Source organism: Rhamphochromis longiceps, linkage group LG7 (assembly GCF_057381845.1).
Source record: "Rhamphochromis longiceps isolate RC_006_pf linkage group LG7, R_longiceps_female_GT1.1, whole genome shotgun sequence".
Taxonomy (NCBI): domain Eukaryota; kingdom Metazoa; phylum Chordata; class Actinopteri; order Cichliformes; family Cichlidae; genus Rhamphochromis; species Rhamphochromis longiceps.
In genome coordinates, this window is record NC_140563.1 from 29,359,216 (window position 1) to 29,385,473 (window position 26,258).

A 26,258-nucleotide genomic window follows, 5' to 3' on the forward strand; every position below is an offset into this window, starting at 1 on the left:
AAGAGGGCTCTTTGGTGTTAAGAAAAAACTTTTAGCTTATGTTAAGAAAAAACAAAAATATTTTATTTAAATAAAAAAACACAATGGTGGTGAAGGAAACAAAGAGAAACTGGCTTCTTTTGTGTTTACAGGCTGTTCTATTGTTTATCTGTCTTACACACTCTGCCAAACAACAAATACAAAATTAAATAAAAACTATGTTAAAAGTCAAAATATCTCTTCCAGTGAACATAAAAAAATATCTGTGATATAAAGTTAAGTCTTTTGTGCAATTTGGCGCATATCAAACAAATAAATTAATAATCCAAAAAGTAGCTATATTAATACTGAAACAAACAAGAAAAGAAGGTAAAATATTCCCTCCAAACAAAACTTATAAATTATTCCATCCTAGGCATCCAGGTAAGCCTGGTGGGTCGCCGGGAGGCTCCAGTTGAGGGGTGGGTACTGTCATGGTCCCCATTGTTAAGTCAAATTGTTGAATGTGTCATTGTGGTTCTTAAATTTGTAAAGTCTTAGTTCAAGCAGTAGGATCAAAGTCATTCCTTTGTCTCTGACCACCTCTCCAGCCACTCTGTGCTGGGGGAGGTTTTATTGCAGATACATCCTATCTGAAAGATCTGATTCTTGTGTGGTAAGCTTCCTGCCCTTCTGTGGCTTCACTGTGTTGTGCATGGTGAAACAATACAGGAACTGATGATGAGATGAGATGATGAGATAGCCTTTATTTGTCAGTTGCAGGTCTTTTGCCCACAACCGAGATGACAGACCTTGCCGACCGTACATACAATACACAAACATCAAATTGGGGAGACAGGTCAGGCTAGGTAGCGAGGAAAAAAAAACATTGAAATGTGTAACACAAAAGGATAATACAGGAATGCACAGATATCAACACACCATAGCACAATAAACACAGACAGCAACATGGGAAAGAGTTCCAGTGTGTACATCTGATCTGGGACTGCTGCAATCTTTCGACTGCGCCTCCAACTGACCCGATGTGTCATGGGTTGCTCTGAGGATCCACTCGCAGGACTCCGGAGTGTGTTGTAACAGAGACAGTTTATTCACAAATATCTTCACCAAGTGTATTTACAGGCAGTGCGAGGACAGTGCTATATACAAGATGTGCGAGGACGGGTTCCAGGGCTCCAGGGAAAACAAGGGGATCACACACACGCTCACGCCAACCTCTCTCCGCTAGTGACCAGCCACCTCATACACGCTCCACACGGGGAAACACGGGGACGGGTCCGGGGAATCTAGAACAGAGAGACAAGTGTTACTTTCTGTGGCGGAAGTGTGGGAAACTAGGGCTCGACGTGTACTGACAGGAGTCTTCACAACAATCCAGCGTTGAACAGCTGATCTCCTCCTTCTGATATACCAGCTGGTCTGATGAGGCCCAGGTGTGCATGATCCGGGAGGGCGTGGGCCGAGGGCGTGAACCCGCCATGAGTTCCGCCCCGGCAAAACAGGGGAGGGGGAGAGAGATTGCTGATCAGTGCCTTGCCGACCCCGCAGGTCGTGACACGATGTCCACATCAGAGGGGAGGTAAGCGTTGGAGGTGGCGTTGGATCCGGGGTAGGGAGGGTGATGCATCAGTGAGTGCTTATCAGTATCAGTATATGTATGTGTGAGCGTGTCCATAGTTCAGCTGAGACAGTGTCCTTCGCCCTGCCAGGCTAAGTAAACAGTCTTCCAGCCAACCCAGGTGGCCTTGCATGGAATGGGAAGGAACAGACTAAACACAGTCGTTATCAGGGTGTTTTGTTCAGCTCCGGCCTTGCAGCTGGCGCCAAAGGGGTATCCGCATAAGTGATGGTATTTTTTACTTTAGTGCGAACAGCTCATATGAATTTCAAAGCAGTTCTACAGTCCAACACTGGTCTCTCAATCTCCCGTTGGAGAGCCGCGAGCTTCGCCATACTTGCGTTCTGTGATGTTGTCATTTCTTGTGCTGAAGGAGCCAATTTCTGAGAACCCACGGCAGTGTGCCTCCCCGAGATGTCATCCAATTTGCGCCCAGAGACGTTATTCTGGGCTAGCCCTTCCGAGATGTATCCAGTCTGCAGTCAGAGATCTTATTCTGAGTATTCACAGCAGCCGTAGCCTCTCCAAGATCTTATCCGTGCTGACTCAATGAGCCCATTTTGAGAAACTCACGCCTCCCCCATCGTTCCAATCCCAGCAGGCAGCCTTGTGGGGGTTTGAACAGCCGGTTCCACTTTCTTAATTCTTCAATAAGCCAGGGCCAAGCCAGCTCCGATCAGCCAGAACCCTGCTACCATGGTTCCGAATACAGTGGGGCAAAAAAGTATTTAGTCAGCCACCGATTGTGCAAGTTCCCCCACCTAAAATGATGACAGAGGTCAGTAATTTGCACCAGAGGTACACTTCAACTGTGAGAGACAGAATGTGAAAAAAAAAATCCATGAATTCACATGGTAGGATTTGTAAAGAATTTATTCGTAAATCAGGGTGGAAAATAAGTATTTGGTCAATAACAAAAATACAACTCAATACTTTGTAACATAACCTTTGTTGGCAATAACAGAGGTCAAACGTTTACTATAGGTCTTTACCAGGTTTGCACACACAGTAGCTGGTATTTTGGCCCATTCCTCCATGCAGATCTTCTCGAGAGCAGTGATGTTTTGGGGCTGTCGCCGAGCAACACGGACTTTCAACTCCCGCCACAGATTTTCTATGGGGTTGAGGTCTGGAGACTGGCTAGGCCACTCCAGGACTTTCAAATGCTTCTTACGGAGCCACTCCTTTGTTGCCCGGGCGGTGTGTTTTGGATCATTGTCATGTTGGAAGACCCAGCCTCGTTTCATCTTCAAAGTTCTCACTGATGGAAGGAGGTTTTGGCTCAAAATCTCACGATACATGGCCCCATTCATTCTGTCCTTAACACGGATCAGTCGGCCTGTCCCCTTGGCAGAAAAACAGCCCCATAGCATGATGTTTCCACCCCCATGCTTCACAGTAGGTATGGTGTTCTTGGGATGCAACTCAGTATTCTTCTTCCTCCAAACACAACGAGTTGAGTTTATACCAAAAAGTTCTACTTTGGTTTAGTCTGACCACATGACATTCTCCCAATCCTCTGCTGTATCATCCATGTGCTCTCTGGCAAACTTCAGACAGGCCTGGACATGCACTGGCTTCAGCAGCGGAACACGTCTGGCACTGCGGGATTTGATTCCCTGCCGTTGTAGTGTGTTACTGATGGTGACCTTTGTTACTTTGGTCCCAGCTCTCTGCAGGTCATTCACCAGGTCCCCCCGTGTGGTTCTGGGATCTTTGCTCACCGTTCTCATGATCATTTTGACCCCACGGGATGAGATCTTGCGTGGAGCCCCAGATCGAGGGAGATTATCAGTGGTCTTGTATGTCTTCCATTTTCTGATGATTGCTCCCACAGTTGATTTTTTCACACCAAGCTGCTTGCCTATTGTAGATTCACTCTTCCCAGTCTGCTGCAGGTCTACAATACTTTTCCTGGTGTCCTTCGAAAGCTCTTTGGTCTTGGCCATGGCGGAGTTTGGAGTCTGACTGTTTGAGGCTGTGGACAGGTGTCTTTTATACAGATGATGAGTTCAAACAGGTGCCATTCATACAGGTAACGAGTGGGGGACAGAAAAGCTTCTTACAGAAGACGTTACAGGTCTGTGAGAGCCAGAGATTTTCCTTGTTTGAGGTGACCAAATACTTATTTTCCACCCTAATTTACGAATAAATTCTTTACAAATTCTACCATGTGAATACATGGATTTTTTTTTCACATTCTGTCTCTCACAGTTGAAGTGTACCTCTGGTGCAAATTACTGACCTCTGTCATCATTTTAAGTGGGGGAACTTGCACAATCGGTGGCTGAATAAATACTTTTTTGCCCCACTATAGGTAGATATCTTCAGCACTCAGGCTCACCCAAGCCCAAACTTCTCGTTGAGAAAGGGGTGTCAATTGCATTTAAGGACCAGATGATCCAATCCATAATTCCTCTTTTAGGTTTTAGAGAACAGACTGTGAGAGAATGTTCCAGGGAAAATACAAAAAAAACCACGAGACTAGACAAGGACATAAGCAGGGACGATAAGGGAGAGGAGGAAAAGTGCGTCCGCCTCCTCCGAGAGCCAAAGAAGAAACTGAACCATATATTGGGTGTGGGGGAGATTACCATTTTATGACTAAGGATGTTGTTAGAAACAGTTGGAAATCACGCACACAGAGAGACACACATTCTCACACACTCACTCAAACACAAACAGACACACATACACACACATTCTCATATGCATACACACACACACACATACACACACATTCTCACATGCATACACACACACACGTTCTTGCACATGCATATAGATGTTTACACATTCACACACATAGTGCCTTGTCTTAGAACGATTTGGGGTTTTTACGGTGGGAGGTGCTTTTGCTGTGATGTGTATTGTGTGAACTGTTTTCCCAATAAAAGGCAGCAAGCGGAGGCCGGATATGGGGTCATTTTGTGCTAGGATTCGAAGTGCGTTCCTGAGATACCGACGAGGCCTCCCTTGCAAGTAAATCGATCGATCGCTGACTGTCTTGTTTTCTTCATGATGAATGAGTCTCTAGAATTAGCGGGACTTGTGGAAACACTGACCCAACATTTATTTGGTCCTTCCGAGCTGGAACCCAACACATCGCATCCACCGAGGAGAGGGAGATGACGCCGCCGTAGTCTGCTAGTAGCCAGCGTCTGGGACGCCTGACGAAAGCCCTGGTGCTTAACTTTGTCACCAGGCCGGACAGTTTGCGTCTGAACTCCCCTCGGGTTGGATGGCGATTGACGGGATCCAGAGAATTTTCCGATGAACGAAAACAACACGAACAGTGAGTAGAAAAGGCCTTATACGTCACTGAGACTGCGCGTGCAGACGCGGGTCCGGGGGAGCGCTGGTTGCGCGGTTTCACGCAAACCTAAAACAATAGAGAGCGCCTACGTGACCGTGTGGTTAAACGCAGGTACATGAGTGCGCAAGCTGTGCGTGTAGACGCAAGCTACCTGGTTTCTCCACCAGTTTTTTTCTGTAATTTTTTTTAAGGAGGTCTGGCTTCTCCGCCAGTTTCAAGGAGGTCTGGCTTCTCCGCCAGTGTTTTTAATTTTTGTAAGGAGATTTAAGATGGTTTCTCCACCAGTTTTAAGGAGGTCTAAGCAGGTTTCTCCACCGAATAGAAGGAGAGTTAAAAACGTTTTTCTCCGCCGCTGAGGGCGTTGAGTGTTGGTTTTCTCCACCGAAAGGAGGTCAGAGCTCTTGTATGTGTCTATTTTGTGTGTGTGCGGGCCAGACGTGGTCTGCGTGAGTGTGGCTGATTGTTGTCTTGTAATGGAGAATAAACTGAGTAAGTCTCCCTTGAAAGAGGATGAAATACACTGTAAAGTATTTATTGGGCAGCACGTGGTGTGTAGACCATTGAAGAATGAAGTGAAATTGTGTGCAAAACAAAAGTGAGGGTGAATGTGTCTGACGTCACAGTGTGTGTGAAAAGGTATCCAGCTGGGGCAGACGTGATACTGCAGGTCACCTGCCCAGTGGCCAAAGAAATAAAATATTTGTATGGATGAAATATGAATGATAACATGAAGAGTGTTTGGTGTTTCTCAGCCTGAAACAACTGCAATCCCACTTTCTTTTTTTTTTAAGAAAGGAGGGTTAAAAAAAAACAGAGAGAGAAATGCGTGTTGTTTTAAGCAGTGATAAGAATAATGAAAACGTGATGAGAGGTACATAAAACACACACAAACAGAAAATGCATTAACCATACTAACCCTACATGCATATACACATACAATGAAACTCATGAAGACCAGACAGCATCTTCAGCATGAGATTCTGTTTGTCATCTTGTCCAAGTCACTAGTAAGATGAAAGTGATACATAGACTAGTGCAGACCTTCCCAAAGTGTGGGGCCCAGAGCCATTGCAGAGGGGGCACGGCATGAAAAGGGAAAAAAAAAACAAAAAAAAACAACGCTGCTAGCATGGGGCGCCTACACAGACGGAAAGCAGGAGATGAAGCATTGCTGAATATGTTTTCAAACCAACTTCATTCTATGCCAAAGACTAGAAAATATGGTGAAGCATATCTTCCCTTTGGTTTCACCTGCACAAGTGCCAAGGTAGGTCTCCCCTGCAAAATTGGTTTTCCCTTAGTCGGGAGCACCGCTGGGCTCTTCAAATCACGGACAAACAGTATCCCACATTCTTGATTTTTAGTTCACAAACACTTGTTGTAATGACTAACTGACTACTCCTGACATTTTGGAGATGTTAGCTCTGTATACAGTAAAGTGCTCTCTCTCTCTCCTTTGCCGCTCTGCCTGGGCGGAGCTCACTGCGGTCTCCCGGTCCTGTCACTGTTATGTTGCCATTATGTCTCTACCATTTAAGGCTGGGACACAGACTTCTCGTCGCTGGATGATTGTGTGAGACACGTTAGTGATCCTCTCTAGCTCTTGTGAACGTTAGCTTGTGTAAGATTCGTGACTTTGTCTAACCTGCCTTTCCTGTGTGATAGTTCTCCCCCCCGGACCCGTGACCTCCCCGCTGTGTGGACGTGTGTGTTGGAGTATAGGAGAAGAGAACGAGTGCAAGAGAGTTTTCCCCTGGACCTTTCCCTTGGACCCTCAGAACCCTGGATTTCCCCCACTGTATATATTCTGCACTTGGTGTTTGTAAATAAACTCTGTGTTTGGAACTGACAACCCGCTCTGCGCTCAGCGAGTCCCTCCAACAGTTTGTGACAGAATCATCCAGCCACAAAAATGGACTCAGCAGATTCAGCGACCTCGACCCCCACTCTTGCCACATTGGCAGCGATGCTGGAGCGTCAGGAGCAAATGTTTATCCACATTCGAGGTGAGCTTGCAAACCTCACGCAGGCTGTGGCTCAGCAAACACCTCTGGCGGTGAATCCACCCGCCGCCGCACCCCCCACAGGAGACGCCAGCACCAGTTGTAAGTGCCACACCACCAGCTCCTACACCTGTTCTATTAGACAGATTTCTCCCTACACCTAAAGCTTTTTCTGGAGAACTTGGTAAATGCACTGGTTTGCTCACTCAATGTTTCCTCCAGTTTTGTCAGCAGCCGCAAGTTTTTTCTAGTGATGGTGCTAAAATTGCTTATATTGACCAGTTACTCCAGTATCGCACACTGACCTGGGCGCAAGCAGTGCTTCACGCTACCCCTGAAATGTCCTTTTCTGACTTCCTTGATAAATTTTAAAATGTGTTTGACAAAAAGTCCACTGCAGCCGCCGCTGGCCAACGCTTACTCGCTCTCAAACAAGGTAAGCGGAGCATGGCCAATTTTTCTATGCTCTCTTCCACTTTGGCTGAGCAGATGAAATGGGGGGAAAAGCCACTCAAGAGTGCGTTACTGACTAACATTATTGATGAACTCAAAAATGAACTGATGCTTTGTGAATTGCCTTCCTCCCTAGTTGCTCTCATGACCCTGTGTATTCGAGTGGACAATCGAGTACGCGCGCACTGGAGTTCACACGCACCCTCCCGTTATGAACCTCTGGGGCTTCACGGAGCCTCCACAGCGGCTTGTGGGCTGCGTGAATCTGAGGCCAGTGAAGAGGAGTAGGAGCCCATGGAGCTGGGACGCTCACGGCTTTCGCCCGTGAAACGCCATGGAGCGCTACATCACGGAGTCGCTCGTGGCAGGCTTGATTCGCCCTTCCTCTTCACCTGTCACGGCCAAGTTTTTCTTTGTGGCTAAAAAGGATAAGTCTCTGCGGCCATGCATAGATTATAAGGTCCTGAACCAGATCACTGTGAAAAACAAATATCCTTTGCCGTTGCTTTCCTCTGCCTTTGAGCTGCTTCAAGGCATGACTGTTTTTAGCAAGCTGGATTTGCGCAATGCTTACCATCTAAGATAAGATAAGATAAGATAATATAAGATAAGCTAAGATAAGATAAGATAAGATAAGATAAGATAAGATAAAACTTTATTAATCCCTCGGGCGGGTTCCTCTGGGAAATTCGGTTTCCAAAAGCACAACACCGACAGAAGTTACAGAGTTACAGAATATTATATACACACACACACACACACACACACACACACACACACACACACACACATATATAAATACAGAGACATATATAAATAAAATATACGAAGGGGATAAATAGAATAAATAGCAATAAAAATAAAAATACAAGTGAATTGCACATTTCAAGTATTGAGGTCTTTTGCACTGTTGACTATTAACAAAAGTATTGCACAAAAGTTATTGCACAGTGAAGTGAAGAGGCACTACAGCTTAGTTGTTCCCCCCTCCTTTGTCCTCCTGTTTCCCCTCCCTCTCCCCTCCAGAGAGAAGTTAAACAGTCTGATGGCGTGTGGGACAAAGGAGTTTTTAAGTCTGTTAGTTCTTGTCTTGGGGAGAAGCAACCTGTCACTGAACAGACTCTTCTGGTTGTTAATGGCCGTGTGCAGAGGATGCCCAGCATTGTTCATAATGTCCAGCAGTTTTTTAGTGTCCTTTTCTCTGCCACTGTCACCAGAGTGTCCAGCTTCATGCCGACCACAGAGCTAGCCTTCCTGATCGGTTTCTCCAGCCTGGATGAGTCCTTCTTTGCTGTGCTGCTCTCCCAGCACACCACAGCATAGAAAAGTACTCCAGCAACCACTGACTGGTAAAACATCCTCAGGAGCTTCCTGCAGACCTCCTGAGGAAGTACAGTCGGCTTTGGGCTTTTTTATACAGGTGCTCTGTGTTGCATGACCAGTCCAGTTTATTGTCCACCCACAGCCCGAGGTACTCCTCCCCCTCTATCTGAACCGGCAGTGGACCTTCTCTGGACCTCCCGAAGTCCACAACCAGTTCCTTAGTCTTTGAGGTGTTGAGTTGCAGGTGGTTTGTGTGACTCCATGCAACAAACTTCCTCACCAGACTTCTGTACTCCTCTTCCTGATCATCCCAGATACACCCCATGATGGCTGTGTCATCTGCAAACTTCTGAATGTGGCATACTTCAGAGTTGTAGCAGAAGTCAGAGGTGTACAGGTGAAGAGAAGAGGGGACAGCACAGTTCCCTGTGGTGCTCCTGTGCTGCTGACCACAGTGTCAGACGTGATGTCCTTCAGCCTGACGTACTGTGGTCTGTCAGTGAGGTAGTCGGAGATCCAAGCCACCAGGCAGGGGTCCACCTCCATCCTGTTCAGTTTTTCCTGAAGCATACAGGGCCGGATGGTATTAAAGGCACTGGAAAAGTCAAGAAACAGGATCCTGACCGTGCCTTTTCCCCCATCCAGGTGTGAGTGGGCTCTATGCAGGAGGTATCTGGTGCGTATCAGGGAGGGGGATGAGTGGAAAACTGCATTCAACACCCACTTGAGCCACTTTGAATACCTCGTGATGCCTTTTGGTCTAACCAATGCTCCCGCAGTGTTCCAAGCCATGGTTAATGATGTGCTCTGTGACTTTGTCAATCGTTTTTGTGTACCTGGATGACATGCTTTCAAAGGTGCTTGTGGAGCACCAAGTTCACGTGAGGCAGGTCCTCAAATGCCTTCTGGAGAACCGGCTCTTTGTGAAGGGGGAGAAGTGCAAGTTCCACGTGACCTCGGTGGTTTTTCTGGGCTATGTCATCGAGAGGAGGAACTGAAGGACCGACCTTCCAAATCGTCGGCAGCTGCAACGTTTTTTGGGATTTGCAAACTTTTACAGGCAATTCATTCGTGATTTCAGTACAATCACTCTCCCACTCACTAAACTTACTTCTCCCAAAGTTTCTTTCCAGTGGGATTCTGCTGCGCAGCATGCCTTTACCCTGCTCAAGGAGAGGCTTTCTGCAGCGCCCATTCTCCGTCAACCGGACCTCACCCGGCAGTTTATTGTGGAGGTGGATGCATCGGACTCCGGAGTGGGAGCGGTCCTGTCCGAGCAGGAGGATGGCAAGCTCCACCCATGTGCCTTCTACTCTTGCCACCTCTCTCCCGCAGAATGTAATTATGACATCGGAGACTGGGAACTATTGGCCATCAAGCTCGCCCTGGAGGAGTGGAGGCACTGGTTGGAGGGAGCAGCGCAGCCATTCATCATGTGGACGGATCATAAGAACCTGGAGTACCTTCGTTCGGCCAGACGCCTCAACTCCCGGCAGGCCAGGTGGGCTTTGTTTTTTACCCGCTTTGATTTCACTATCACCTACAGGCCGGGGTCACGGAATATGAAGCCAGATGCCCTTTCCCGGCAGTTTGTCAGCACAGAGGAGGAATCGGACCCTGGACCCATCCTCCCGTCCGCCTGTGTTATTGGGGCAGTTTTATGGGAGATCGAGTCGCTCATCCAGGAGGCACAAGAATCTGAGCTGGACCCGGGAACCGGCCCGCCCGGCCGCCTCTTCATTCCTACATCTGTTCACCCTCAAGTTCTCCAGTGGGCTCACACCGCCCATTTCTCGTGCCACCCGGGGGTCCTCCGCACTGTATCCTTCCTCCGAAGCTACTTTTGGTGCCCCTGTATAACAAAGGATACCAGGGAATATGTGTCAGCCTGTTCTACGTGCGCCCAGAATCGTCCTCCCCCGGGCCTTCTTCAGCCTCTCCCCACACCGGCTCGCCCATGGTCACATATCTCCCTGGATTTCATCACTGGATTACCGCCCTCTTCAGGTAACACCGCAATACCATCTGCTCATGTCGACCATTTCTCCAAAGCCACTCATTTCGTCGCCCTTCTGAAACTTCCCACGGCCCTGGAGACAGCTCGGCTCCTCACCGCCCAGGTGTTCCGGCTCCACGGGATCCCCGAGGATGTCGTCTCGGACAGAGGGCCGCAGTTTACGTTCCTAGTGTGGAGGGAGTTCTGCTCCGCTCTGGGAGCAAAGGTCAGTCTCTCTTCCGGGTTTCACCTACAGAGTAATGGACAATCTGAGCAGGCTAACCAGGAGCTTGAGGCTGCCCTCCGCTGCGTCGCCTCCCATAACCAATTGACCTGGAGTGAACAGCTTCCGTGGATTGAATACGTGCATAACAGCCACACCTCCACTGCCACGGGCAAGTCTCCTTTTGAAGCATCCCTGGGATACCAACCGCCTTTGCTTCCTGCTATCGAAGGTGAGCACACCGTTCCTTCTGTGCAGGCTCACAGGCCGTAGGTGCCGCCGTGCGACTCGAGCCACCCTACTCCGCACTAAAGAACGGAACAAGGCGCTCGCTGACCACCGTCGGATGCCAGCCCCGGCGTATGCTGTGGGACAACAGGTATGGCTGTCTACTCGCTTTGTGCCACTATGGGTCGAATCTAAAAAACTGTCAACCCAGTTCATTGGCCCTTTTGCCATAGACGCCATTGTTAACCCTGTGTCTGTTCGCCTCAAGTTACCGCACAACATGCGCATTCATAACGTGTTTCATGTGTCCCAGGTCAAGCCGGTGCTCTCCAGCCCGTTGTGTCCCCGCAACCGTTTGTGACATATTTGACAGGAAAACAAGCATGTTTACTTTATCAGGTTTTGGCAGTGTGCGCAGGTGGTTAACAATAGGTGGTGTTGAAAGACCTGTTCTGAAGGTTTGCTTGTGGCTGGTATACGCAGATATTTCCGAACCATGTGTGACATCAATGGGAAAGATGGCGGCGCGTGAACAACGCGAGGCTCAGTGTCTCTCCAGAATCTGCTATTTAGCGGTTTTTTATCTACTTTTAACCGGATTATTCGTCCAGAATTGCTGTGCGTTGCTGACCTACAGCAGACAAGAGCTTCTGGACATCTGGACTCACAACTCCAACAGTTTTATCGCCGATCTCCGACTCATCCCAGAGATCTCCAGAACACCGGAGGCTGCCCACTCTCCCCGGCCGGGCGGAAGTGCACGCAGACGGCGCCGAGATCGTAAACAAAGGCGAGGTAGGCGCGGAGGGCTACGGGCTAAGCTAAAGCTAACACCACACCGGCTGCCTTTACCCAGTATTTTCCTCGCCAATGTCCGTTCTCTGGCAAACAAAATGGATGAGATACGGCTCTCCATCACTAACAACAGACGGATTATGGACTCAAATGTCATGTTTTTCACCGAAACATGGTTGAACAACAGCTGCCCGGACAATGCTATCGAGTTAGCAGGACGCCACACACACCGAGCCGACAGGCTAGCAGATGACTCCGGCAAGACCAGAGGTGGAGGTTTGTGCATTTATATTAACAATGCTTGGTGCATGAACTCCACTACTACTGAGAGTCACTGCTCACCTAATGCGGAGTTTTTAATGGTCAAATGCAGACCTTATTATCTCCCCAGAGAACTCACTTCGATCATACTCACTGCCGTGTATATCCCCCCCGACGCTAATGCTAGGTTGGCCATGAAAGAACTTTCTGCAGCCATTAACAAACACCAGAATAAACACCCCGAGGCTGCTTTTATTGTTGCTGGCGACTTCAACCACACCAACTTAAAGTCAGTCCTCCCCAGATTCCACCAACATGTCTCCTGCCACACCAGAGGAGACAAGACTTTAGACCATGTGTATTCCAACCTGGCTGGAGCCTACAAAGCCACACCCCTCCCCCACATTGGACAATCGGACCATCTCTCCCTGTTCCTTACACCTAGGTATTCACCACTCATCCAACGTATGAAACCTGCTGTGAGGACAATTAAAGTGTGGCCAGAGGGGACAGAGGCAGTGCTCCAGGACAGATTTAAAAACACAGACTGGAATATGTTCACCCACACAGACCTGGACCAGTACGCCTCATCTGTACTGGATTACATCTCCGAAACCACAGACAGTGTCACCACCCAGAAACGGATCACCATGTACCCCAACCAGAAGCCTTGGATGAACCGGGATGTTCGTCTCCACTTGAAGGCCCGCAACACTGCCTTTAGGTCAGGAGATGCACACGCCTACAGCACAGCCAGGGCTAATCTAAAGAAGGGCATCAAAAAAGCCAAACACCATTACAAAAAGAAGGTAGAAGAACACTTCTCCAACTCCAACCCCCGACGAATGTGGCAAGGACTCCAGACCATTACAGACTACAGGACCACCAAACCCTCCCCCGCATCCTCTGATGTTTCCTTCCTCAACGAGCTCAACAACTTTTATGCTCGTTTTGAGCGAGGGAACCCCACAACCACAACCAAAGCAGACATGACGCCAGACCACCAACCTCTGACTCTCTCCCCCACCGATGTAGGAGCGGTGCTGAGCAGGATCAATGTCCACAAGGCTGCAGGTCCTGATGGCATCCCCGGGCGTGTTCTCAGAGCGTGTTCTGGGGAGCTTGCAGGAGTGCTCGCAGACATATTCAATCTGTCCTTGGCCCACGCTGTGGTACCGGCCTGCTTCAAATCCACCTCCATCGTCCCGATACCCAAAAACTCCAACCCATCTTGCCTCAATGACTACCGCCCAGTAGCACTCACCCCCATCATCACTAAGTGCTTAGAGCAGCTGGTCCTAGCACACTTCAAATCCTGTCTCCCCCCCACCCTGGACCCCCACCAATTCGCATACCGCCAGAACAGGAGCACAGAGGATGCAGTCTCCATCGCACTGCACTCTGTCCTCTCACACCTGGACAACAACAACACCTACGCCAGAATGCTGTTTATAGACTTCAGTTCAGCATTCAATACAATCCACCCCTCACAACTCATCAGGAAACTGACAGACCTGGGCATCAGTTCCCTCATCTGCAAATGGTTACTGGACTTCCTGACCAACCGCCCCCAACATGTCCGGCTGGATAACCACTGCTCATCTACCATCACAATGAACACCGGTGTACCACAAGGCTGTGTGATGAGCCCTTTCCTCTACTCCCTCTTCACCCACGACTGCAGACCTGCTGATGGTTCCAACACCATCATTAAGTTTGCAGATGACACCACGGTGATTGGCCTCATCAGTGACAACGATGAGGCCGCCTACAGGGAGGAGGTGGATCGTCTGGCTGAGTGGTGCGACACAAACAACCTGCTGCTTAACACCGAGAAGACCAAGGAGCTCATCGTGGACTACAGGAGGAATGCTGACCCACATCCACCCATCCACATTAAGGGGACGGCTGTGGAGCGTGTGAGCAGCTTCAAGTTCCTGGGAGTCCACATCTCCGAGGATCTCACCTGGACGACCAACTGCTCCAAGCTGGTCAAGAAGGCTCACCAGCGCCTCTTCTTCTTGAGGACTCTGAGGAAGAACCACCTGTCCTCAGACATCCTGGTGAACTTCTATCGTTGCACCATCGAGAGCATCCTGACCAACTGTATAACAGTCTGGTACGGGAACTGCTCTGCCTCGGACCGGAAGGCGTTGCAGAGGGTCGTGAAAACTGCCCAGCGCATCGCCGGAGCACCACTTCCTGCCATAAAAGACATCTACAGGAAGCGGTGTCTGAAAAGGGCTGGGAAAATCATCAAAGACCCCAGTCAGTCACCCATCGCATGGACTCTTCCCCCTCCTGCCCTCTGGGAGGCGCCACAGGAGCCTCCGGACTAAGACCACCAGGTACCGGAACAGCTTCTTCCCCACAGCTGTCAGACTCCTGAACTCTGCCTCCTGACAGCTGACCCACGTTAAACTCATGGACTGAACATACACACACACAATGGACAACTGTACCCTCAAACACACAATAATAACATGGAGTGAACCACCACTCACAACCACTAGCACTTTATATAGCTTCTGTAGAAACTATCTACACCCTCACTTATCTTAACTGCACTACTGTATAGCTCTGTGTAAATAATCATTCTGTACATTCAATAATCTTTAATCCTACAACTGTTTACAACTTGCATAGTTCCCATTTCTGTATAGCTGTATATCTCAGATTTCTGTAAAGTTATTTATTTCATATTCTGTATAGTTTTTCATATTTATATCCTGTTCATAGCTTGTACTCACTACAGCCTGTACATACTTAGTTATAGAATATTCACAACATACTTCATACCGTGTACATTATAACATACCATAATAGACCCATTTCTGTAATATACTTACATATCTATACTATTGCTAATATATATTGTAATATACCTATATCACTAAAGCACTTCTGGATGGATGCAAACTGCATTTCGTTGCCCTGTACCTGTGCATGTGCAATGACAATAAAGTTGAATTCTATTCTATTCTATTCTAAACATTTTTCATGCCTTTTCCACCAAGCCAGTGGATCGTCTTCTCCGTTTACGACCTCCTCGCTGAGATAACGGTTCATTTCTATCTGAGCCTTTTCCTCCAGTGTGCAATTTGGCAATTAGTTTGTCCAAACACAGAAATCAGTCCGTGCATGATTACATTGCTCCTCCCATCAAAAAGTCTGGACATGCGTGAATATATTGCCTATCGTCGGTTATTGGACTGACAAGTGTCGCTTGGAAAATTTTTACATGTTGCCCAACCCTAGTGGGACCTGATGTAAACTTTTCGATACTTTAGCCCAGTGGTTCCCAAACATATTTTGTTAGACCCCCTTTGTATTACAAGAAAAATCTTCGCGCCCCCCCACCACCCAACCACACACACCCATATTTTGAGGTGTGAAATAACCTCCATCGTGGTTTATTTCACACCTCAAACATTTAGTAAACAATTAAGCAAATACAAGTAAACTGCAATAAATTACACGTAGAAATGAAATAAACTTCTAATTCTTTTACACTACGTCCACACCTACATGGTATTTTTGAAAATGCAGCTGATTCTATGCGTTTGGGCCTTTCGTCCACACGTAAACGGCGTTTTGAATAAACGAAAACGGCAATGTTTTAAAACTCAGTTTTTGCGTTACGTGTGGACGAGGAATACAGAGTTTGTCACGCAACATCAAAGGTATGTGCCTTTTTTCACGCCACGCTGTGCGCCACGTTATTGTTTGCATGAGATTAATTTCTACAATGACAGATAGAGACAAAATACTGTTACTGTTAATCTTACTATCTTCAGTTTTTACACGCTTACAATTACACACACACAGTTACTGTCCCTCCATTTAGAAAGGCAGAGGCGTCACGGCGTCATTATTTTACGTGTAGTTGTTTTTTCGTTTGTAATAATATTCAACATTGCTATCAATAAATTTTTCAAAAATGCCTCTCTGTGCAAAATGGGTTTAAAAACATAAACAACTGTGGGATACTGTGATTTGGACAGGGAGAACAAATTGTGGCAGGATCAGCCTGATATTATTTGTATCCCACTGTAACTTTACTGTATAAAGAGCTAACATCTCCAAAATGTCAGGAGTAGTTATTTATTACAAGAAGTGTTTGTGAACTCCACGCAACATTGTAGAGGCGTGGAGATCGGGGCAGTACCCCTGGACTGGCAGACCGGGTTGGTGGTCCCCATCTTTAAGAAGGGGGACCGGAGGGTGTGTTCCAACTACAGGGGGATCACACTCCTCAGCCTCCCTGGGAAAGTCTATGCCAGGGTGCTCGAAAGGAGAGTTCGTCCGCTAGTCGAACCTCGGATACTGGAGGAACACTGCTGTTTTCGTTCTGGTCGCGGAACACTGGACCAGCTCTTTATCCTCTCAAGGATACTTGAGGGTGCATGGGAGTTTGCCCAACCAGTCTATATGTGTTTTGTGGACTTGGAGAAGGCATTCGACCGTGTCCCTTGGGGTGTCCTGTGGGAGGTGCTGCGGGAGTATGGGGTGTCTGGCCCATTGCTACGGGCCATTCGATCCCTATACAACTGTTGCAAGAGCTTGGTTCGCATTGCCGACAATAAGTCGGACTCATTCCCGGTGGGTGATGGGCTCGGCCAGGGATGCCCTTTGTCACCGATTCTGTTCATAATTTTTATGGACAGGATTTCTAGGCACAGCCAAGTGGCGGAGGGCTTTCACTTCGGTGGCCTCAGAATCTCATTTCTGCTTTTCGCAGATGATGTGGTTCTGTTGGCTTCATCAGGTGATGGCCTCCAGCTCGCACTGGAACGGTTCGCACCGAGTGTGAAGCAGCGGGAATGAGGATTAGCACCTCCAAATCTGAGGCCATGGTTCTCAGCCGGAAAACGGTGGAGTGCCCACTCCGGGTCGGGGATGAGTTCCTGCCCCAAGTGGAGGAGTTCAAGTATCTCGGCGTCTTGTTCGCGAGTGATGGGAGAAGGGAGCCAGAGATCAACAGACGGATTGGTGCGGCGGCTGCAGTGATGCGGACGCTGCACCAGTCCGTCGTGGTGAAGAGGGAGCTGAGTGTAAAAGCGAAGCTCTCAATTTACCGGTCGATCTAGGTCCCTACCCTCACCTATGGCCACGAGCTGTGGGTAGTGACCGAAAGAACGAGATCGCGGATACAAGCGGCGAAAATGAGCTTCCTCCGAAGGGTGGCTGGCCTCTCCCTTAGAGATAGGGTGAGAGGTTCGGCCATCCGGGAGGGGCTCAGAGTAGATCCGCTGCTCTTCCACATCGAAAGGAGCCAGCTGAGGTGGTTCGGGCAAGGATGCCTCCTGGGCACCTCCCGGGGTTGGTGTTCCGGGCATGTCCCACCGGGAGTAGGCCCCGGGGCAGACCCAGGACACGCTGGAGAGATTATATCTCTCGGCTGGCCTGGGAACGCCTTGGTGTTCCCCCGGATAAGCTGGAGGAGGTGGCTGGGGAGAGGGAGGTCTGGGCCTCTCTGCTTAGGCTGCTGCCCCCGCGACCCGGCCTCGGATAAAGCGGATGAAGATGAATGGATGGATGGATGGATGGTGTTTGTGAACTAAAAATAAAAAATGTGGGATACTGTTTGTCTGTGATTTGGAGAGCCCAGCGCGTGCTTCCAATGCAGGGAAAACTAATTGTATTGCAGAGACCTAACTTGGCACTTGTGCAGGTGAAGCCAAAGGGAAGATATGCTTCATCATATTTTCTAGTCTTTGGATTGGAAGGAGGTTGGTTTGGAAACATATTTGGCGATGCTTCATCTCCTGCTTTGCGTTTGTGTGGGAGCCTCGTCAAAAATCTGTTCATTATGCTAGCAGTGTCCAAGCATTCTTTTTTTTTTCTCTTTTCATACCGCGCCCCCCCTGCAATAGCTCTGCGCCTCCCCAGGAGGCGGGCCCCACACCTTGGGAACCTCTGCTTTGGCCAATCCGGTTCAAGCTACTACCAATGAGCAGGACATTATTCTGGGTCAAGCAAAGGTCTGCAGGAAAGAAATCTGTGAACGTCTGGTCCAAGGCAAAAGTGCCATGAGACCCATGAGGGAAGCAAACAAAATAAAATGATGGAGCTCAGACGTGTGTTGTTTTGCAAAGAACTAACCTCCCTGTGTTTTACAGAAAAAAGTAGCTAAGGCCATTTTTCTCTCTGTTCTGGATTATGGCGATATGATTTATGGGCATGCCTCTGCAGCTGCTCTTAAGGCCCTCGATGCTGTTTATCATTCTGCCCTCGGGGCCCGGCTTACAGTCATCATCACTGCATCTCAGATGGAAAAGCTGAATGGTGTTTTCTGTTTAAAGACGTGATGATTGTTTACCATTCTATATTACCTTTATGCTAGAACAACTGCGGGTCCACTCACTGGTGCCCACCAAGAGGATGCTCTTGTAGCTCTCAGAGAATTAAATAACATTTCACCTTCTAGTCATACCTGACTACCTGAAATAATCCTACTCAGAAATCTGATACCATCAGGCCTCCATAGACTAATGCTTTACACGTTCACCTGACAAGCAAGAGCTCACAGATGGATTTGTGACCCCACCCCCCAAACCCATTCCTGGTAATGGGATTAGCTTTGCCATGGTTTTGTAATGTGTGCAACTATAGCTATGTCTTGCGAACAGATGTGTGTTGCAAGCCAAGTGATGAAATCCTCAATCATCAGTCCACCTTAAGTCCGTGTAAATAAAATAAAGAAATATATTACCGTATTTTCACGACCATAAGGCGCACTGTGCTAAAAGGCGCAGTCTCAGTTATGTGTGCCCTTACTGTATTTAACACACACATAAGGCGCACTGGACCATAGGGCGCATACAAGTACCGTATGCGTATTTAAAAATAAAGCGGGAGCAAACCTGAATTCGGTACCTTATGCCGGTAATCGTCATCATCAACAACACACAAGCATACAAGTGTGCATATTTAAAAATAAAGCAGGAGCAAAACTGAGTTTGGTACTCACATTTTTATTACCAATAATCGTCATCATCAACAACACACAAGCATACAAGTGTGCGTATTTAAAAATAAAGCAGGAGCAAAACTGAGTTTGGTACTCACATTTTTATTACCAATAATCGTCATCATCAACAACACACAAGCATACAAGTGTGCGTATTTAAAAATAAAGCAGGAGCAAAACAAAGTTTGGTACTCACATTTTTATCATCAATCAAACCCATCGAAGTCCTCATCCTCTGTGTCTGAATTAAACAGCTGCGCTAAATCTCCATCAAACATGCCAGGTTCACTGTCTTCACCGTCAGAGTCACTTTCCGTGCCGTGCGGCTCCTCGGAAACAATGCCGGCTTTTGCGAAAGCTCGAACAACAGTGCCAGCAGACATGTTAGCCCAAGCATCTACAATCCATTGGCAAATTGTGGCGTAACTCGCCCGGCGCTGCCTTCCACTCTTAGTGAAACTGTGGTCTCCACCGGTCATCCATCGCTCCCAGGCCGCTCGCAGCCTTACTTTGAACGGGCGGTTCACACCGATGTCCAGCGGTTGGAGTTCCTTCGTCAGGCCTCCCGGAATGACAGCAAGCTCACAGTTCATTTGCTTCACAAGTTTTTTCACATCGGCTGTGAGATGGGCACGCATAGAGTCACAGATCAACAGCGATGGTGATGCGTGGAAAAAACCACCTGGTCTCCTTACATACACCTCCCTCAGCCAGTCTTTCATCATTTCCTCATCCATCCAGCCCTTTTCATTTGCCTTAATGATGATTTCTGCTGGAAACTTCTCTTTAGGCAAAGTCTTTCGCTTAAAAATCACCATAGGCGGCAGTTTCTGTCCATTAGCATGGCAGCCAAGCACAACAGTAAAAGAAGACTTTTCATACCCCGTTGTGCGTATCGCTACCGTGCTGGTCCCCTTCTTCTCCACAGTGTGACTCACCGGGATGTCAAAAGTGAGCGGGACCTCGTCCATGTTTGTGATGTGGCTGGGCTGGATGTTTTTGTCGCCGATGTGTTTGCTGCAGTAGGAGCGGAAGATGGCCAGCTTTTCCTTATAATCCGCTGGAAGTTGCTGCGCTACCGTAGTCCTGGTCCGGATGGAAAAATGGCACCGTTTCATAAAAAGTGAAAGTGAAACTGCTTTTAGCCGAATGGTGACCGTCGAAACGCTTCTCCCGCTCGCTCTTTGCTCGATGATCCACCGCTCGAGTCTTTCCTCCAACTCGAGCCACCTCGCCTTATGTCCGCGGAAACTCAGCTGCGTCTTCTTGACCTGCCGGACCTTGTTTTCCAGCTTCCTCCATTTGCGAACCATCGATTCGTTAATCTTAAATTCTCTCGCGGCTGCTCGATTTCCATGTTCCTCCGCGTAGCTGATGGCCTTCAGTTTAAACTGTGCTTCGTAAGCGTGTCTCTTTGCCATTTTCAGGGTTGTTAAAACAACGATGTCCTGCATAATGCACATACCTGTTCTTTTATACAGGTATGTGCGATTGTCCCGGTATATACGATCAACGCCCACACTTCACCCTTTAACGTTCTCATGGTGTTCTCTACTACGTCCTCCTTACAACACATAGGGCGCACCGCGCTATAGGGCGCGCCGCACTTTTTGAAGAAAATCTAAGACTTTTAAGTGCGCCTTATGGTCGTGAAAATACGGTAACAAAATGACAGGCAAAATGTTAAATCAACAGATGATGCAGGTCTTTCCACAGGTGAGTCATGGTGACATCACAGTCGTCATCATCATAGCTACTGTGGTAATAGATTTATTCAGCATCTCTAACCATGTCCAGGTTTTTATTCTGTGCCTCACTTTCTGATAATTTGTAAGTTTCCTTCTCCTATTAAGGTGCTTCCACTCACCTCCTTCACATTCACAGTGAACATAATAACAGGTGGGAGGAAACCTCTGAGAGTCTCTGTCACCCCACTTTGTTCCTCCTGGGTGAGTGTTTCTTCTGCAGCCCTCAAAGAACGAATAATGAAAAGAATGCCAGAGGAAAAGCTTTCAGGAAAGACTCCAGTCCTCCATCTCTGGACTCGGCACTCTCCACCCACAACCAATTTTCTGTCCCTCAGCTCATTACTCATTTCCACCCTTCCCTTCAACACCTTCCCGGCAGCTCTCAGAGGATCTGCCGGGCAGAGACACTCACTGGAGAGTCTGCAAAGTGAAACCTGGATGCTGCCGTCAATCACAGCTCTCCTAATTAAGCCACAGGCTGCTGATTTACTCAAGTGACTCACAAAGACCATATTTAAGACTAAGTGAAAGACTCTGTATCAGACTATAAAAGCAGCGTCACGCAGGAGTGAACTACGTGTAATTAGCAATTTAAACACATTTCCAGAGCATGCTGGTATTTCAGAGACCATTTCACTTCTGACTCTTTTCTCTTTCTGTGCTCTGAACAAAAGGATCGACAAAATATTTGCAAGAAAAGAAACGATTACTGGCTGTTGCTGGAATGCAGGTGGGCACGTTACAGAAACCAAAACCAGAGTGAGGCAACAAACTAAACCATAAACCCTCAGAAACACAATGACAAGTAAAGATTTCATCACATATTAAAGACTACATTCAGGAGTGAAGATGCACTTCAGAGGATGTGACAGCATTATTTCTGAAAGTTAGCATCACACAGTGACAGAGTCTTCGCCCATCTACATGAACTTTAATAACAATTAAAGTAAATCTTTGACTAAAAACACACAAATAACCTCCGCGGTGGAAGCATTGCAGTCTCGAGAGGAAAACCCTTCACGAAAATATGTAGAAATGTCTGGAAGGTCTCCTGAACACAGCGCTGAGCCCAGCAGTGAGCAGAGATTAGACTGAAATTTACAGAATGAGGCCTAAAGACAAGACTCAGGTCTAAATGTAACACTAAGGACTAGATGATCTATGTGAGGCCCTCAGCGACCCCAACCTCTCATTTCCAAAACAAAAGACATTTCGTTGTGTGTTAGTTTCAAGGTTTATTTTTTATTAGCAGCCAAAAATCCAATAATCTGACAGGACTAATCCTGATTAGGTTGGAATTTACTGATGATTATTTAGGCCAGAATAACACATAAAGACTTGGCTAAAATCTTTAGACTGGATTAAACATGTAAGAATGAAAATCAGACTAAAGACCAAGTTTGAGACCGAGAACTAATTTTAACATGAATCAGATTAAAAACCTAAGAGTAGATTAAAGATCTCAAACTGGATGTCTGCTGCACACTTTAGTTTCACTCCTGTGTTTGTAGATTTTCTGTGTGTGTGTGATGTAACAGTCATTGTAAAATTTGTATTATTATTATTATTACTATCATTATTATCATTATTTCTTAGTGACATTTTTGTTGTTGTTGTTGTTGTTGTTCTTATTATTATTATTATCATTATCATTATGTAGTTAAAGACTGGCTCCTCTGATGACCACAGCTCTGAGTTTTGAACCTGTCTCCTAAATCAACCTCTCCAGGCACATAAACACAGGCTGAACCTCGTACTGGGAGAAACTTCGGAGTCTTTTCAGTCTCACCTGTTCTTCCTCCTGACTTCTATTATAAGTTTTAAGCTGAAAAGCCAACACATCCCCTCCTGCCCGTCATGCATGAACGAGACAAACAGTGCAAGAGAAAATCTTTTGTTCAGTGTCACATGAAAGAAAAATATAGCTGGAAGCCAGAACTACAGGAGCACAATTTCTATAAACCCATCAGAAGCAGGATGTAATTAAGCGAGCAGCAAATGAACTTTCCTGTGAGAAACCTTTTAAAGCTTCTTTGTAGTCACGCTGACGTTCCTAGCAATCTGCACAGACTGCTGCCATGTTCAAATCATTTTTAAGATTCATGACTCAAGGCTGCGCGCCACATCAAGCCATTTACCTGCACCCTTGAAATCCTGCTCATTAGCTGAAAGTGCACAAACACTGTTTGAGTTTTTAACTTTGAGTTGTCACCTTGTTCAAGGTTTGGAGAGGACTGTAGTCTCTGATGCGACAGCTTTGTAGCACTGATCATCATCCCTCATACCCACTAAAAAAACATAACTATTGATTCAATTCAATTTTATTTTCAATTTTATATATAGCACCAATAAAATAGTCACCTCAAGGTGTTTTAATACTGTAAGGTAAAGACCCTACAGGATTACAGAAAAATCCCAACAATCACATGACCCCATGTGAGGAAGTACTTTGGCAACAACATGAAGGAAAAACTCCCTTTTGACAGGAAGAAACGCGTTAATGCAGCGTTAACATGGTCATCACGATTAAAAATTTTAACGCGCTCAACCCATCTGGAGCGCAGAATGAACAAACTTTTGGACAAACTGCCCGATATGCATTGACAGAGACATTTCAGGGATTTTGACTCAGTAGGGTCGGATTAACAATTAACCCTCCAGATGGGTTAATTGTTAATCGCGTTAGTTAGCACTGACAGCACTAAAAAAATATAAAGTCGCCAATTTGGGATTTCTTTGGCTCTAAACCAGATGAAAGAGGTAAACCTAAGGATGTAACCAAAGTGGTGTGCCACTTGTCCAGACGTATAGTGCGAGCAAAGTACTCAAACGCGACTAATTTGCATGAGCATGTACGTGTCCACCATCCGGCTGAGTATGCAGCGATCACTAGCTTCTGCAGCTCCATCAACAAGCATTTGGGCGCACTCTGAGGAGGGTGCATTTGCTCACAGATGAAAGAGGGTGCTGTTAAAACAGCGCTATTTTTTTTTTCTGTTGACTGCTTCTATTAGCTCCATCATTATTAGCAAACTTACTGATGGGCAAATAAATCTCCCCTGTAAAAACGATAGTCAATATATTCGTCCAATCGCCCAACCCTAATTCATCCAGGTGTCCATCATCAGGCTAAGTAACCAGGTAATCCTCAAACATCTCACCAAACCTGGACACCCATCTTCAGTACCTCCCCAAGAGGCTTCCAGCTCTTCTGAAAGAGAACGGCAACTTCTGCCAAATACTTTCAAGTCATTCAGATGCACAGTCGCCTCTACTAAGGCTCTGTGTTGGAAGCTTGATGGTTTCTGAACTCTGCAAGCTTTACCTTTAAGTGTGAGGTCATGGCTCCTGTTTCTTTTTCCTCTGCTTTTGTGCAAGCTGGGCCCAGTTGAGGACTGACTTTCAGTTCCACCTCCTCTCAGGGTCCAAACTGGACATATTCTGTGACAGCTAGCATTGTAATTTTCACGCTCAGGTCCTGTCTTTGAATAAACACAGTGTTTCTGGTCATCAGCCTCTAGCAGGGCTGGAGGATTGATCAGATTATAATTTGGCTTTTAGAGATGATGAAAACAAGGCAAGCTCATTTAATTTTGTCCAATAAACCAAACACTCCCGTTGCCCCTCCCTAAAAGTCATTCACTGTTGGTTTAGCTTGAGCTAAAAGTCACTAAAAGAGAGATTTTAGTGAACAAGATCAGTGCAGAGGAAATAATAAAGGTTTGGAAGATCATTAAGAACTGCACATGACTCTGTCTCTGGATCTCAAAGCGTTTCTCACTGGTCCACCTTCAGCTGTGTGCGACCAAGATGTTTGATCGCCAGGTTAAGATGTGATGCTTTAATGCAAAAAGACTCTGAAACACACTGCAGAGCTCAGACACATAAACACAGCACGAAGGAAAGCCGTGTGAGCACGTGCAGTGTTAGTGGGTATAGATATTTGTTCTGCTGCGTGTCAGACAGCATGTTTGTGTTTCTGTACATTACAACTTTGTCAGGCTTAAACACACGGCCTGTGTGTCTCCGCACAGCATTGTGTGTGTGTGTGTGATGTGGAGACTTTGCTAGCTTTGCTGGCACTACAGAGACATCCTCAATGGAAAGGAGAACAAAGACAAAGGCTCTTAATGAGCTCTGCCACTGCCGAGACCTAAACTAGGCCAGCCAACGGGCTGTGTGCACGTGTGTGTGTGTGGCAGTGGGATGTGAACGAGCCACGGGCGTTATCCAGGTGACTGAGAACGCAGCAGCTCTGCAGCGAGCGAGCGTTTCATGTGAGCGGCTCGTTTGTTGTGCTAAAATTCCCAAAGAAGCATCTCGGAAAGCCGTCAGAGGCTCGTCTGTCGGCGCACCGCTGGAGCGCTCGCGATGGACACTTTAAAAGGATTAAAATCATTTTTAGGTTCCTCTGCAGAAAACCAAACAGCTAAACAAACACGCCGCCCTCCCTTTGTAAAATCACAAAGTCAGAGCTGACAAAGTTTGGAACACAGCCCCGGGTGAACCTCAGCGTTGCTGCAGGTTTATTTGGACTAAGAGTTTTTGGGTTTTGCAGATTTCAGTGAAACATGGCAGAGGAAGGGACGCCTGACACCCACAGCCATCACACTGATGGCTGTGGGGGTCTGTAGGCAGCCTGGGGTACAGTGCTCTGCTGTATGAACTGTGTTTCATATACACCTGACCTGGATGTGATGAAGTCACATGTCGAATACATGCTGTGAAGCTATGCTACAGCTAACTGTCTGTTATTATAGAAACTAAATGGTAGTAAAGCATCTTTACTCTGAGCCTTTACACGAGATTTACCGATAGATAAAATCAACACTCTTTGACTTCATGTATTTACAGCTAACTACCATCTGGATTTTAAAAATCATTAACTGAGTCCAGTCTGGGGGTCCATAAACACCAATCCCACTTTTGTCAACAGCCCAGCTCACACTCCACCCAACCCCAGGCCCTCTGGGGCGGTGGGCTCACTGAGCAGCAGATCCATGTTATTCAGTAGGTGTCCAACCAAGCCTCATGGACCCAAAACCAGGCGCTCGATAGATGGTGGGATGGTTATCAATATCGGCCCTAAAACTCCAGCATCAATAATGAAATAATAGTTTGGTGAAATAAGAGTAATCTTAAAAAAATAGCACAAATATGAGTCGATCTGAACCAGCAGCTGGCCCAGGTTAAAGGTCACCCACTAATCAACATGATTGCAGCAATTTTGTCAAACAATCAGTAATAACTCCCTCAAACCTGACTGCACAGACACGATCCCATTGTCATTAGATTCAGGGTGGCTCGTGCTGCTGAGAATTTCACTACATCTACTGTCCATC

The 26,258-nt window shown here is 47.0% G+C and overlaps 1 protein-coding gene across 1 annotated transcript in view; it reads right to left on the reverse strand.

Moving 5' to 3' along the window:
* The window catches only part of gfra2b (GDNF family receptor alpha 2b), a 161,020-nt gene that overhangs the window by 129,825 nt on the left and 4,937 nt on the right, over nucleotides 1-26,258 (reverse strand). The window lies entirely within an intron of this gene.